Source organism: Papaver somniferum, chromosome 3, assembly GCF_003573695.1.
Source record: "Papaver somniferum cultivar HN1 chromosome 3, ASM357369v1, whole genome shotgun sequence".
NCBI classification, from domain to species: Eukaryota; Viridiplantae; Streptophyta; class Magnoliopsida; order Ranunculales; family Papaveraceae; genus Papaver; species Papaver somniferum.
The window spans coordinates 152675955-152691519 of record NC_039360.1 but is presented as its reverse complement, the minus strand read 5'-3'; positions in this window follow the sequence as shown (position 1 = coordinate 152691519).

Here is a 15565-nt window from a genome sequence, read left to right as displayed (position 1 = left end):
GTGTCAGTTCATAACTCTTCATTCTCCCCGACTCTTCATTCTCTCTTCTAGTTCTTTGTTCTTTAGCTCTTAACTGTTGTTGTTCCTGATTCTCCCTGTTATGACTTCGACCAATTCTGACAAGATTTTCTGAGTTAAGCCGCTGTTACTATTCTCCCCTAGTCTCGATCCCGTCCACCTCTGATTGTCCAATGCACCTTTTATCCAGGTATGGTGTTCATCATCTTGTTCTAGATTTTAGTTGATATTCATCTTTCTGCTGTTGTATCTAGGTTTTTGCGATGAAGAACAAAATATATGAAAGTATATATACTTTCCCCTGTTATTTATCGCAAAACCTAAGACTTCTCTGCTGGTCGTTGAAGCTTATTTTTGACAGTTATGACTGAATTAGGGTTTCTTTTTTATGTTAGTCTATTTGTTTCTGTGCCTTTGGCGATATCCCTGATGAATTGTGAAAGTTTGCAAAGTCTCGATTTTTCATTATTTTCTTTATCTGATCTTCGTAGTACTTTCTCGCCCCTCGTAGGTATGTCTGATCGTCATCGGGTCCCATATCAAATTCCGCCGTCGAGCCCCTAAAGATATCCTCCATGTAGAAGTCCTGATATATCCCCGCCGAAGGGTGTTCCATCTAAGTCTTTCCAACCAGATCCACGAGCACAGAAAGTTTCATCATCTTCGGGTCCGAGGGTTTCTATTACGAAGAAGGGGGATCCACCGAAGGGGTCTCAATATGCGGTTAACCTCCCTGTGGTTAATCCCTCTTCCCAACGTGTTGAGCCAAGAAGTGTGCAACACCCTTCTCCCCATCGTACAATATCGTTGAATGTTCAACCTCTTCGATCCATGACCCCTCAAACCACGATGCCTCCTTCGGGGTCTAAAGCTTCGCAATCCACTGCTGTGATGAAAGAATCTTCTGCTAAAGGTGTTGCCCCCATGGCGGACCCTCCGAGGAATCCACCGGTCAAAAGAAAAAGTTCAGATTTAAGTCCTCCTAAGACGAATAATCCATCGTCGAGTAAACCCGTTAGCCCTGATATTGCCCCGGTTATACGAAGCATTTCAGTGGCCAAGAAGAAGGTTACTTTCAAGCATGTGGATCTCGAAGCGTTCAAAGCAAGGCATGGCTCGAAGCTTTCGATGTTAAGTTCTATGCCCCGGACGATGATCTTACCTATGATATGATCGTAAACTATAAGTACGATGATTTTCACTTGCTGACCACTGTGGGAGCCTTCGAAGCGGGTTTGATGCTGCCCTTGTATAAGTCGGGGGATTCCTTCTATTATGATGTTCTGGCCGATCGCGAAGGTTCCACGCATAACACTCATTGTCGCTCGGTAGTGCATCTAAGTGAGAATTATCTTTGGACTTTGAAGGAGTGTTATCTTCGAAGCAAGGGTGAGACAATGATGACCTGCTACACTCCCGATCCTGCTGAGCGAGATTTGTATACTTCCGCAAATTTTAACGCTTCTTTAGGAGATTACGTCAACAGTAGGAATCGCAAGACATGGAGTGTAGGTCTTCGTACGATCCCTGCTTCTTATGGTGAAGTTCGTCTTTTAAGTGAAGTGAGTGATTCGAAGCTTCGTTACGTTCCTGGTACCGAAGGGACTTCTCAACAAAAACTTTTTCCCAACCGTGAAAAACTTAAGCGTGACCATGACTATGAATGGCATGCCACAATCATCGAAGTTGTTGGTCATTGGGCTTATGGCTGGGTGCCTGGTCAGCATAGGTGGCGCCCCGTTGCTGGCAGTCAGCCTCGTGATAGCGCTCCAGCTCGCTATGGTGACTTCTTCCCCTGGCGGCTGAATTTCGATGGTATGAACTTTGAGTACGCCATTGATGCTGCTGATGAAGATGAAAGCTCTGATGTTGTCCTTCCTTCGAAGGGTAATGCCGCGCCAAGGTATGGTCCCTTATGTTACCCCTTTTCTTCTTAGTTTAAAGTAACTCGAAGTATATAGAAAATAGTCGTCGTACTGATATATTGAGTGTTATATCCTTAGGAAAAGAAGAAAAAGAAGATCGGCATGGTTCAGTCTTCCACTGCCCCTGCAGAGGAGACAGATATTCATGATGAGGTTACCAGCCTCGTGAATGATGAGGATATCGAGGACGGAAAGGAAGTTTCTGATGATGAGGAACGAACATAGACCTCTCCTCATAATCATGGGAATGATGAAAATATCGACGACGGCGCCAACAGAGAGGAGATTTCCTTTGGTGGTGATGGCACTGGTGGGGGGAGAGTTATGTCTGACATTCCGATGAACAATCCTCATATCGGGTTGGTGCAAGATCATAGGAATGACGCTGCTGAGCTTCAACCAACGAATCCTACTCCAGAATTTTCTTTTGGTAAATTCATTCTGCTGGTGGTCCGATGGATATTAGCGCTTCCATGGGTCTAGCTGAGGAGTTCTCTTTGGTTTTTCCAAATGATGAATGGGATGTTCTTGCAAGTGGGGAAGGTGAAAAGGTAGACGACAAAGGGGAGAAGGTAGCTGAGGAGGACGACAGCTCCGATGGTGAAGATGCCAAGGCTCATGCTACTAGGGAGGCTGAGGCCCGGAAGAATTTTGTTAGCCAGGGAACCGCTGCTGGTGGTAGGGTTCCTGCTAGTGCATCTTCGGATAGCTTCGTGAGGGCTGCGATGCGTGATGGGGATGATGCAACCTTTGACTGGTTGATGAATAAAGGCTTAATGTGTGTGCCCAACCCTGCCCCCGTGATGCCTGGTGAGAAGGATTCCGATGCCTTTACTCGTCAGAGAATGCAGCTAGCATCTTCCGACGAAGTTGCTGAGGCATGGGAGAAAGATTTGGGAGCCACCTCGTCTAGTCTTTTGGTCGATCCTCCTTCTTCTATTGCTCAAATGATGGCTGTAGCTGGTGGGTATCAGTATGGTTATCCCCAACAGCGTCTCCTCGAGGTAGGTGATCGTAGATATCAATTTGAAGGATCTGGTATCCTTTTGCCAGTGATTTTTATGTGATCGTTTCTTATGCAGCTGGTGAGGAGCGAGCACTGCAACCACACCTTGTATCAGTTTTTCAAGGCGAAGGCTCTTAAACTGGAGGGTAAGTTACGTCATAGGGAGGAAGAGCTGACTTCTGCTGAGGCTCTCATCGCTGCTATAGATAAAGAGATATTGGAGAATCGTCTGAATGGGAAAGAGCAGCCTGGTGCCTCCGAAGAGAAACTTCGTTTTGAACTTGCTCTCGTTCGTAGTGAGCTGGAGAAGGCTCGTGAATACGCTTCGTCTTCTAAAGGTTCGTCTTCGTCCTTACACTTCTCTTCGTATCTCTCTTTTGTCTTCTTAGTGTGCTGTCTGAGTCTCCCGACCCTATCTTTAGCGGTCGATATCCGAGAGTTAACATGGCTTCGGAATGAGAAGACTCGCCAAGCTTCTCTGATTAGGGAACTAGTGGAGAAAATCAAAAATGAGGCTGATAAGTGGAATGCTCGGGCAGATGAGCATAATGAATTGATGGTTCAGTATCGACAACGACGGGAGCATATAGTTGATATGCAAAATCGTTATAACTCTGATCGTCGCCAGTTTGATGGTGCTTTTTTGTGGACTCGTGAGAATCTACATGAAACTCGTGAGGGCATTTCTTGTTTAGAATCCAAGGTGGCGAGCTTGGAAGATGAGCTGCGTCAAGCCCGTTCATCTCATGATCCTGAGGTTCGGGATTATATTCAGCGGCTCGTTCGGGAGAGGGACGATGCTAGAGCCGAGGCACATGCCCTTAGTAATGCTTTAGCTTCTTCTCGGGCCGATGTCGCTCGTTTAGTGGACTCTGAGAAGGACCTTGAAATAAATATGTATAGGCTTACTAAAGGGATAAAAGAGATGAGTAATGAAGTCAATCACCTTCGACATTTAGACTCCATGAAGCAGGTAGAGTTGGATGAGTGTCAGCTTGCTCTCACAAATCTTCGATTGGATTATAAGAAAATTTCAGACGAGTATGATTTTCTCGACGATGCCCGGGACGTTGTAGTAAATGAATATGAAATAGCTTCGGCTAATGTCGAACGTATATATTTGTTTGGTCGTGAGTAGCTTCATAATCCTATTTTTCTAACTCATTTATGTTTTCTTTTTCAGAGCTCGAGGGACAGCTTAACCTTGCAAATGAAAGGCTTAAAAAGGCTCAATATGACTTAGTGCACCATCAAGGTCAAGCTAAGTACTACGAAGGGCTAGCCGGATCTCGGGACGAAGCAGCGAGAGAGGCAGCCAAGGAGGTATCCCAATTGAAGTCTTCGTTGTCACAGTCTGAGCTCAAGGCCACTGTTATCGCACATAAGGCTCGTTGACAGCTTGCTGAAGAGATTAACAAGACCCTGACCAAGATCGAGCAGAGCCTTCGAAAAGATCACTGTATTGTTAAGAACTATCCTCGTCGTTCTATTCCTGATCCCTTAACTTATTCTTCCGGTCCTTCTTTAGGAGGAAACGTCCCTTCGTCTCAGAAGAATCCAGCTGATCTTGTTGGGTCCTCCACAAGGAAGTAGGTTTTCGCGCTTGTTATAAAGGTTGATCTTTGTTGATTACTTGGTGGGGGGACATTTTTTGATGTATCTTTTGTTTTTCTTTCTCAGTTCCCCGAACTTGTAATCAACTTTTATGGAATAGATCATCGTTTGTTTGGATATGTACAATTCTGTTTTGTCTGCATTGTTAGTTTAGTTATTTAAATAACGAGTGAATTAAATGATTGAAAATGAATTAAGCATGGTAATAAAAAGTGTTTGATGGCAATAACGAAGCTATGCACCTTCGTTATTGACTTTGGACCTGTCACCCGCTGGCTAACCCTTGGCCAGAGGATCGGCAAACGGTGCGGGTTGGTGCAACGTTCCCGGATATGTAATGCGTTATTGAAATATTTACATGCATTCATTTCGCTGAACCGCTGTCTTGTTGGTTGGCTGGGTATCTCTTTCTGCTGGAAGCCTTCCCCATGGTCCTACACTTATAGACGCTGACAGGGGAGTCCCGAGAGATTGTATATGGTCACTCTCCCCAGTATTCGTTTTTCAAAAGTCTTGTTTGATTGATAAGGTGATGTCTGCTACTCCTCGTCCAGAGATAGAAACACGTCGAGCGGGTGTCTTCTTCTTCTGGTACTCTTCACGCAGGTGCAGAACTGCGCTGCTTTATGGATAGTATGGCTTGAGGTATTTAACGTTCCATGGGTGTCTGAGGACTTCTCCTTTCAGATTACGCAGGTATTAAGATCCATTCCCGGCGATGTCATGTATTATAAACGGTCCTCCCCATGATTGTGCTAACTTTCCCCACTTTTTCTCTCGATGGTATTGTGGTATGGTTCTCAACACATATTGTCCTTCTACAAAGTTCCTAAGCTTAACTTTCTTGTTGTATTCTCTGGCTAGCCTTCGTTGGTAGTTTTCCATCCTTTGTAATGTTGTCTCCCTCCTTTCTTCTAGATCATCGATCTTTTCCAGCATCATATCCGTTGTGAGATTCTTCTCCCAGGATTCGGTTTTTGTGGTTGGCATGATGATTTCTGTCGGGATGACTGCTTCGGCTCCGTAAGTGAGGAGGAACGGTGATTCACCTGTGGTGGATCTTCGTGTTGTTCGGTACGCCCATAGCACGTTGTGTAATTGTTCGCACCATCGTCCCTTGTGTTCGTCTAATTATTTCTTGAGAATAAGACCAAGGGTCTTATTCGCAGCCTCTGTCTGGCCGTTACTCTGGGGGTAAATGGGGGTTGATTTATTCTTCCTGATTTTGAAAGTATCGAAGAGCATATCTATGTTTTTCCCTTGTAATTGCTTGCCATTGTCAGAGACAATTTCTGCGGGGATGCCAAACCTGCAAATGATGTTCTGAAAGATGAATGTGAATACATCCACGTCTCGGATTCTAGATAGGGCTTTGGCCTCCACCCACTTGTTGAAGTAGTCTGTGGCTACGATCAAGAATCGCCTTTTCCCTGAGCCTTCGATCAGGGGGCCTACGATGTCTACGCCCCATTTTGAAAATGGCCAAGGAATATCTACAGAATTCAGCTTTGTTGCAAGAGCATGAATCTTCTTAGCAAACCGCTGGCATTCTTCGTATATTCTGGACATCCTAGCAGCATCTCGGATCATCTGTGGCCAATAGTATCCCTGCATTTTTGCTTTATCCGCCAGTGATCTCATTCCGCTTTGGTTACCTGCGTCCCCATAATGGATATCTTTCAAAATACGATGCCCCTCCTCTCTTGATAGACATCGTAGTAGTGGTCCGAGGAAGGATTTTTGTACAATACTCCACCACGAAGTTCGTATCTCCCTGCCATTGATTGTATCTTTCTGGCTTGCTTCAAGTCCGTAGGTAAAGTACCTTCTTCAAGGTAAAGGTGAATCTCCGTTCTCCAGTCTTCTTCGTTGCCGAAGTCCTCATCTTCGTCCGCCCTTGTCATGATGTCATCTTCGATGAAGTCCTCAGTGATATCCTCTCCCACATCGTCGTCCCCAATGTCCTCCCCTACGTCGTCTTCACGATTTGTATCGAAGGACTGTTGTGGGGTGATCGAAGGTTCATATACTCTTGTTATTTTTATGGCTTTAACATTCTCATCTTTCAGCATGGATGATATGAATGCCAAGGCGTCAGCATGCCTGAGATCTTTTCTGCACAGGTGTCGGAATTTGATGCTTGGTATTTGTAAGGCTAAGGTTTGGACCAAATCCATGTACACGGAGAGGGTATCGTCGTAGACATTGTATTCTAGTCCTATCTGTCGTATGACTAGTTGTGAATCACTTGTCAGGCGTACATCGGTTATTTCCATTTCTATTATTAAACGTAGAGCATGTACTACAGCTTCGTATTCTACGATGTTGTTGGTATGCCCCTTGAATTCCAACCTCAGCACGTGTACGATCCTTTCTCCGGTGGGGGTAGTGATTACGATGCCTATTCTCGCATCTTCCCTATTCCTTGATCCGTCAACGAAGACCTCCCATCGTCTTTGGATTGTGGGATCGAAAATATCAACTGGATCTTTCCCATCCTTTGCTTCTGGTATGCCCCTTACTTCCTCATCGTTGTCCAGGGGTAAATCTGCTAAAAATTCTGCCAGGACTTGCGATTTTTCTGAATGCTGGATCTCATGGATGATGTTGAACTAATCGAGATGATTATTCCATTTTGCTATCCTTCCTACTTTCCCAGCGCTCTTGAGAACAACCTCCAACGGTGCTTTGCACGGAATACGAATGTAGTGAGTCAAAAAATAGGTTCTTAGCTTTTGGGTTGCCCATACTAGTGCCAAGATGAGCTGCTCGATCTTCGTATAATTTCTTTCTGCCGTGTTGAGGGTCTTGCTGACATAATAAATTGGATGCTCTATCTTCGTATTTGTCTTGACCAATACTGCGCTGACTGCATCCTCTGTCGCTGCTATGTAGAGAGCCAAAACCTCATCGGGATCGGGTTTTTGTAGGATCGGGATCGTGGCTATATATTCTTTGATCTTCTGGAAAGCTTTTTCGCATTCTGTGGTCCATTCGAACTTGCTTCCATTTTTGACGATGTTGAAGAAATGTTTGCATTTGTCCGATGACCTGGCGATGAATCTACCCAAAGCCGCTAAGGATCCGTTGAGTTTTTGGACTTCTTTCAGGTTCTTCGGGGATGACATGTCTACGATGTCCTGGAACTTGGTGGGATCCACTTCGATGCCCCTCTTCATTACTAGGTATCCGAGGAACTTCCCTGAGGTGACGCCGAATGTGCATTTTTCCGGATTTACTTTCATGTTGTGCTTCCTCATTGCTTCGAAGATATCCCTCAGGTCTTGATGGTGGTCCTTGCGCAACTTACTTTTGACGAGCATATCGTCAACATAGACTTCGAGGGTGTTCCCGATCCAAGGCTTGAAGATAGCATCCACCATCCTCTGGTATGTTGCCCCTGCATTTCTAAGTCCGAAGGGCATCCTTGTGTAACAATAGAGGCCATGCGGGGTGTAGAATGTTGTATGTTGTTGATCTTCTTCTGCAAGGGCTACTTGGTTGTAGCCAGAATATCCGTCCATGAATGATGGTTCTTCGTATCCTTCGACGGCTTCCACCAGTTGATCGATACTTGGGAGCGGGTAACTGTCCTTCGGACATGCTTTATTGAGGTTGGTGAAATCAATGCATATTCTCACTCCTCCTTCTTTTTTGGCATTATGACCATGTTCGATATCCACGTTGGATATTTGACCTACTTGATGAATCCTGCTTCAAACAATTTGCGGAGCTCCTTCTCAATTGCTTGGTGGTACTCCGGTGCCACCTTTCGTACTTTTTGCCTGAAGGGGGGCGTGCCCGGCTTTATATGAAGTTCATGTTGAATTATCTTCGGATCAATCCCTGGCATGTCCTATAGCTTCCACGCGAAGATGTCCGCGTATTCCATGAGTAACTTGATTAGAGCCATTTCTCTTTCTTTATCCACTAGAGTCCCTATTTTGATCATCTTCGGGCTCTCTTCGGTTCCTATATTGATCTCCTTCACGGGTTCCACAGATGTGAATGTAGGATTCGGTTCCCCTAGGAGAGGGACTTTCTTTAATTGCTATTTGGTAGGCTCTTCAGCCCTGTTACCTGTTGAGGTGCTTGCTTCGGTGTTTAGAACGATGCTTTCCTTCGTCAGACTTTTTCCGGAAATTTCTTCGAGGTAAAGGTCAATTGCTTTTTCCTTGGCAGCCTCTTTGTTTCGATTTCTTCGGGATTTACGTTGCTCATCCTGTTCGTTATTGAGATGATTTTGTATAGCCTGGCATTCCCGAGCGGTGACATGATCTCCCTTTATTTCCATTACCCCTTCGGGTGTTGGAAATCTAAGGTACTGATGGTAAGTCATTGATACTCCTTTGAGTTTGTGCACCCATCTTCGGCCAATGATGGCGTTGTAGGGGGAAGGAGCATCCACCACACTGAATCGAGTATCAAACTTCATTGGTCCTGCATCTACTTGTAAAACAATATCTCCTAGCTAGGGGATTTGTTGGTGCCCCATTGAATCCGTAAAGGTGTAATAAGAAGACATCGGTTGCTCTTCGTTCAGCTCCATCCGCTTGAATGTGTCGTAGAACATAACATTAACCGATCTCCTTCCATCAATGAGGATCTTCCTGATGTTGCATCCTGCTACTGGTAAAGTGAGGACCAGGGGATCGTTGTGATCTTCCATGTCTTCCTCTATGTCTTCAGCATCGAAGGTCATAGGTGCGTTCATCCACTGCTCGTGTTCCTCTACTTCTACCCCATCGATCTTGTACAACTCACAGTAATCCTCGAATTGCTTTCTTAGCCTTTTACCTATCTGGGCAGTCAGCGATGGTCCAGTAGCTTCGGAACATGAGATGATGTTGATGCTTCGGTTTCCTTCGGGTAGTTGGACTTGCTTGCTTCGCTTAGCCCTCTCTTCAATTCCTGCCTTCTATATGTATTGCTTGAGGTCACCAGCGTCAATAAGTTTCTGGATCATTATCTTGAGATTCTTGCATTTCTCTGTTTGGTGCCCGTTGAAGAAATGGTATTCACAGTAATCCCTTGACTTCTCGGTCCTAGGGGATTTTTTCCTTTGGACCATGGCCATTCCAGGTTTTCCCGGTCCTTAATTTCCCTTAGAATGCGGGTGTAGTTGGTGTTCAGCTTCGTGAAAACTTGATCTTCGAATTTACGGTCGTCACGTCGACGGTCATCCTTTCGTCCTCTCTTATCATCGTTAGGACGTTCAGCTGAACCGCCCCTCTTCGATCCGCTGGCTTGTTCTACGAAATTAGTTCGATGAGATCTTTGAGTTTGGGCCCTAGGGTTATCCCGCTGGATCTCTTCTAACCTGGCGTGTTTTTAAATGATTACTCTAAGGTCTCCTTCTGTCGTAGGTACACTTCCATGAATCTCCACAAATAATGGGATCATTTTATCCAATCCACATTTGTAACAATTGATGTTGACCACTGGATCTACGTTCCCTATGGCTTGACAAATCATGTGCCATCTGTTGGTATACTCCCTGATTGTCTCTTTGTAAACGATTGCTAGTGAGAAGAGCTTGTCCATTCCTGCGTTGACAACTTTATTGTACATGTAAGTTTCTAAGAATTTCTCAGCGAGCTAGTCGTAGGAGTTGATGGAGTTGGGTGGTAGGTTGTCGAACCAAGATAGTGTTGATCCCTTTAGACTTGAAGGGAAATACCTGCAGAGGACTGCATCGTCTTGCTCCCATCGGGCCAAAATACGATTGTAGTAACGAAGATGTGTTGTGGGATCGCTGGACCCATCGTAACATTCGAATTCTGGAACAGGGCACTTCTGAGGGATAAGTGCTTTGGCCAAGTGCGGGGTCAGCGGCGTGGTGTTTGCTTCTCTCATCACCTCTTCCAGTCTTCCCCCTCCTTGTCTGGCTTTTAGTTGCTTAATCTCTGCCATCATTTCAGCACGAAGGTCCTCCATTGCCCGTTGGTGCTATTCTTGGATTGTAAATCTCCCTGATCTTCGGTTCTCACTATCAAAATAGTCTGAATCCTCTGGAACAAACTCTAGGTCGGATGACCTATTTCCTCTGGTTGCTCCTCGATTTAATGGCTCGGGATTTGTCATGACAATCCTTCGGTCATGGTTCGGCTCTGGTGCTTTAGAATTTTCTTTATCGTGTTGATGCGCTGCTCCGATACTTTGGGACATCTTGTCCTTGAGCTCCTGATTTTCTCGAGCTAATAATGCCACAACCTCTGCATATGTATTATGTATCTTCTTTAATTCTTCGAGCTCTGCTATCATCTGGGGGAATGATTCGATCCTTGGTTCGGAGTTCCGATCCGCCCTTGCTCCCCAATAGCCACAGTGTGATCTTCATCAATGGTATGAATTAAAGGATGGGGTGGGTCGGAATTTGGCAACAACAATTCCACCTGTGGAGGAAGCAGCAATTCCACATGTGGGTGTGCCGGTTGTGCAGCTGGCAAGTTCTGGTTCTGGTCGTTTGTTGTTGGCATCCCAAGGGTTGGCTCCTGCTTCGTTGATTCTGCAAATCCTTCTCGTTGCTGGTGAGCACGGGAAGCTACGGCTGCCTTTGCTGCTTCAGCTTTGGCTGCCATAGCTTTGAGTTCCGCGGCTGCTACAACGTTGGCATCTAAGGGTGAAGTGATTTCCGCTGTATCTGGCTTCTGGTTTGGTGCCTCCGTCTTTTCACCCTTTTGCTTGCTGCGCATCATCACTGGCGCCGTCCTTAGTGTTTTTTTAGACGATGCCTTGGTTTTTCCCGCATCCTTTGTCTTTTCCATCTTCGATCTCTTTGCCTGCACAGGTAAAACATCATCGAAAATCCAATATCCGAGTGGGTCCTGTTAGTAAGGTTAATTCAAATGTGAAGGTCATAAGCATAACTCCACCAAAAGCTTGGGTGGGATAGAAAAAGGTGAAAACTATCTTTGAAAGGGAAGATCCAATAATTATAAACATAGATCTATTCACAGATCTGAAAAAACATTTTAAGGTAAGTGCACATCGATCGGTTTTAAGTATGGAAATCGTGATAAATTCTAAGAAAAGTACCGATCTTTAAGTTTCAAGCATGGAATGTGTGCAACATTCTAAGGAAAACATATATCCCCAAGTTTCGAATTCGTGAAACATGGAAAACTCTAAAAAATGCGTAGATCCGTGAGTTTTAAGCTTGGAAAACAAGGATAACTTCTAAGGAAAGTAAAGATTTATAAGTCTTACTCAAATCCGGATACAATAAATGTTAAATCACTTGAAGAAAATTGTTTTCGAAGGATAATTTTGACTGCCAGCTTAAATCCAAACACTATTATTTGAAGAATAGCACGGGGAGCCAAAAATGGGTAAAATCACAGGATAAGATAAATCTTTTACCGGGACAGAGTCCCTGTTTCTAGCGCCAGATTTCGAACACAGAAATAACGATGGTATCCAAGTGTTCACAAGCAATGTTCGCATTCACTCATGTACGTATAAAGGAGAGTAATCATAAGTAAAACTACATTAATACGGTGACTCATCGACTCAGAGCCTTCGATATAGTCCTTGTCTAGTCAGAGGGGAGTAATTCAGCTATCCTGATGAGCACGATGCACGATACCACAAAGCATAACAACAGAAGCAGAAAGTAAACTGCTGAAACATAAATGAGAGAATGATTTACGTGGTTCAGCACTAAGGCCTACGTCCACGGGGTTGGGGGTTTCACTATATATTTAGAGTTACAAAGATAGTCAAATGACTTTGTGTGAATCACGAAGATAGTGGGAAATAGAGCTCATACTTACTCTTCCTATTTCTCTGTCCTATTCTCTTACTCTAAGTTGGTAGAACCCTCTTCTCTCAGTGGAGTGGGGTATTTATAGGGGTGATACATGGGGTCCACTATTAAAGACAGTTGCATCCTTATCTTCTTGATCTTTGCGCTGATCCCGCTGGTATCTTCGTTTTCGACCGAAGGCTCCAACGGTCATGTATGGTTACGAAGGGTCACCTCTTTTTATTCCACGGATCTGCTGACACGTACCCTATGCCTATGGTGTTTAATGCAGGTGGTCGGGACGGTCCGTACACGTCAGACAGATGTCTGATGCCCCTGTCCCATCTTCGTCAGTGTAGTTAATCTTCGCCGTTGATCTTGGATCCGCCTCGAGATGGGGTAAAGAAGATCTTTGGGTGCTCTTCAGTACTTCGCGGTGGTTCGTTCCTTTAGTGTTCCATGATCCTGAGCCATTGGATTATCGTGATGCCGGACAGATATGGGCGATAGATGTCCCCTGGGTGTTGGGATGTGGCATCATATCTTGATGTCTCGATGTCACGTGTCTTTCACGTGTTTTTAATTCAACACGTGTCAGGTGATGAATCATGTGTATACAAAAATATTGTATTCGTCTATTTAGTAGGTGTTCAAACATCAATTCTCTGCTCCCATTGCTGAAATAAAGAATACAAATATTCAGGAGATGGATAGAGTAATGCTTCATAACAAAGATCTGCCACTCATATTTTGGGGAGAAGTTATCTTTATTACAACATGTTATCTCATAAATAAAGTTTACTTGAGATGTAAAACTCTTAGTACCCCTTTTGAATTGTGGTATGGAAGAAAACCTATTCTGAGTTATTTTAAGGGTTTTCGGAAGCAAATGCTACATCCTTAAGGACAGACAACATAGAGAAAAATTTGACTCCAAAAGTGATGAAGGAATTTCTCTTGGGTATGCATCTGATAGTCGAGCTTTCAGAGCATATAATCTTCGAACTAAAGTCATGATCGATTAAATCAGTCAACATGGTTATTGATGTAGTACATCTTTCTCTGTATCAACTTTCTACTGTATCAACTATTATTATTGATCCTTTGCATACGTATCAACTATAATAGTTGATCCCATCCGTCTATTTAGTTTACTTTCTTTGCAAGTTTTTTTCTTTCCTAGTTTGTTTAGATTTCCTTTTCTGTTTAGTAGGTTCTTGTGAACATATTTAAAGGCTTTGCCTTCTTGTTTAGAGATACATCTTATTATCAATTTTATTATCAATTTTACAACCTTAGAATCTTGATCCTTGAATCAGAATTTAATTAAGTTTCTGACGGAACTTAAATTATCTTCACAACCTCAGCAACTAGTTTGATATCTCCTTATCTGTGCTACACTAGTTGGCATCAGATACATCGTTTTTCGATTCTTATCTAAACACAGATCCTAACAACGCTTCCGCAACTACTCAAAACCGCTATTTTATCATCATCTTCAATGGCAGATAAACCTATCACCATAGCTGATATTGAAAATGTAGTTGAAAAACTCTTGAAACCAATTGAAACCAAACTTGCAACCAATGAAAAAAACGTCAAAGCTCTTACATATAGTTTTGAAAAGAAGCTTGGAAGTTTGAAATATATCGAGAAGAGATTAGAAATACAAGGAGAGTACATAAATTATGGAAACGTGCTTGTTTTGACGACAAAGCCATTCCTGGGTTAGACGATGATAAAGAATAATGAGAAAAGAAGACAGGAGAAAAGGAAGATGATGAAACAAAAACTGGTTCCTTTGTTCAGAATACTTTTATTCCTACGAATGTTTCACATCATCTTCAACACAAAAAACCATTATAAGGTTTTATTCAAAAAAAACATGTTACTGTGATTATCCACTGTCGAGGAAGAAAAAGAACTAAAGTTTGAACCCTTTATGTTTCGGGTGCGGGAAGCAACCATGAAAACTCTTAATCCATTATATCCTACTAATCCTAAAAATCCCAAAAGAAAAGATAACAAGATTCAGCACCAGCAGGTCGCCTTCTCCATACATCTAACTGTCTTAACATGCTCTTCTAACCAAACAAGATTTTTTAGCCCTTGAGGAAAATCATCTGGTAAATAAACTGTTCCATCATCAGCAGTGGCACTGCTTTCTTCCTTCATCTCAACTTCGAGTATCTTCATTTTTTCCATTTTTGCCAGATAATGCTCAGTCGTATATGATAGCGCATTCAGATCACAAAGGTTTTTTTGTCTAAGTTTCTGGACAAAAGGTGTTGTATCCATATCACAACCCTGGACAATAAATATCTTCTTACACTCCTTGCAAAGATATTTGGGATCGCTTGTGTTTTTGCATATGGTATCGGTGCATAATTCAAAAGATCGAAATAAATATGGAAATCTAAGCGAATTACACCCGACATGGAAACCATCACGTTTACGTTCTTCAGCAAGTTCGGCACCAGCACTTATTCCCTTGAATACTTGATGGAAAAAAGAAATTCCAGATTTTAAGAAATTAGATTTAGCAATGATCGGCTTTCCGAGAACATCGCATACAATAACCCCATATCCTCCGTGGCATTTCTTCTTACTATAATAATCATGCACATGAATCCAAGTCCAAGATCGCACATCTAACTCTTTCCATGTAGCAACCCATTGAGACACCTCAAGACTGACGCTGAGACTCATAAAGTCGCATGAACTTTTGAAGCTCATAACCTCATCCCAGAAAGGACACTGGTAAGACACCAGGGGATGCAAAGGTACTCCTCAATTGTTAGTTTATAACTGCATCATAAAAGAAAGAAAAAAATGAAAAGAACAATCAATTCAATAGTTCAATATTACTCACATGTTGGAATGAATCGTCTCGTCTTCATCTTCGCTTGTATACTCTTCTTCAAAGAAAGAATATTATTCTTCTTCTTCAGAGAAAGAAGAATTTTCTTCATAAGGCCCGACTGGTAACTCGTCGGCATTGGCATTGACATCATAACAAGATGCAAGAGGAGTAAGTTTATTCAAATCAAGGGTACCAAGACTCAGAGCCTTTACATCAGAACAAGATGGTCGGAGCATCTTGATTAATCAAGCACCTTAAAATATTGTAATTGATTGATAAGAAATAGGTTATATTTGTTAGAGCATTGCTCGGTCGAACTCGCATGCGTTGCTATCTCAAGCATGTTTGTCAATGTTAGTGATCAAAACTATAAGTCTTGATTTCTAGCCTAT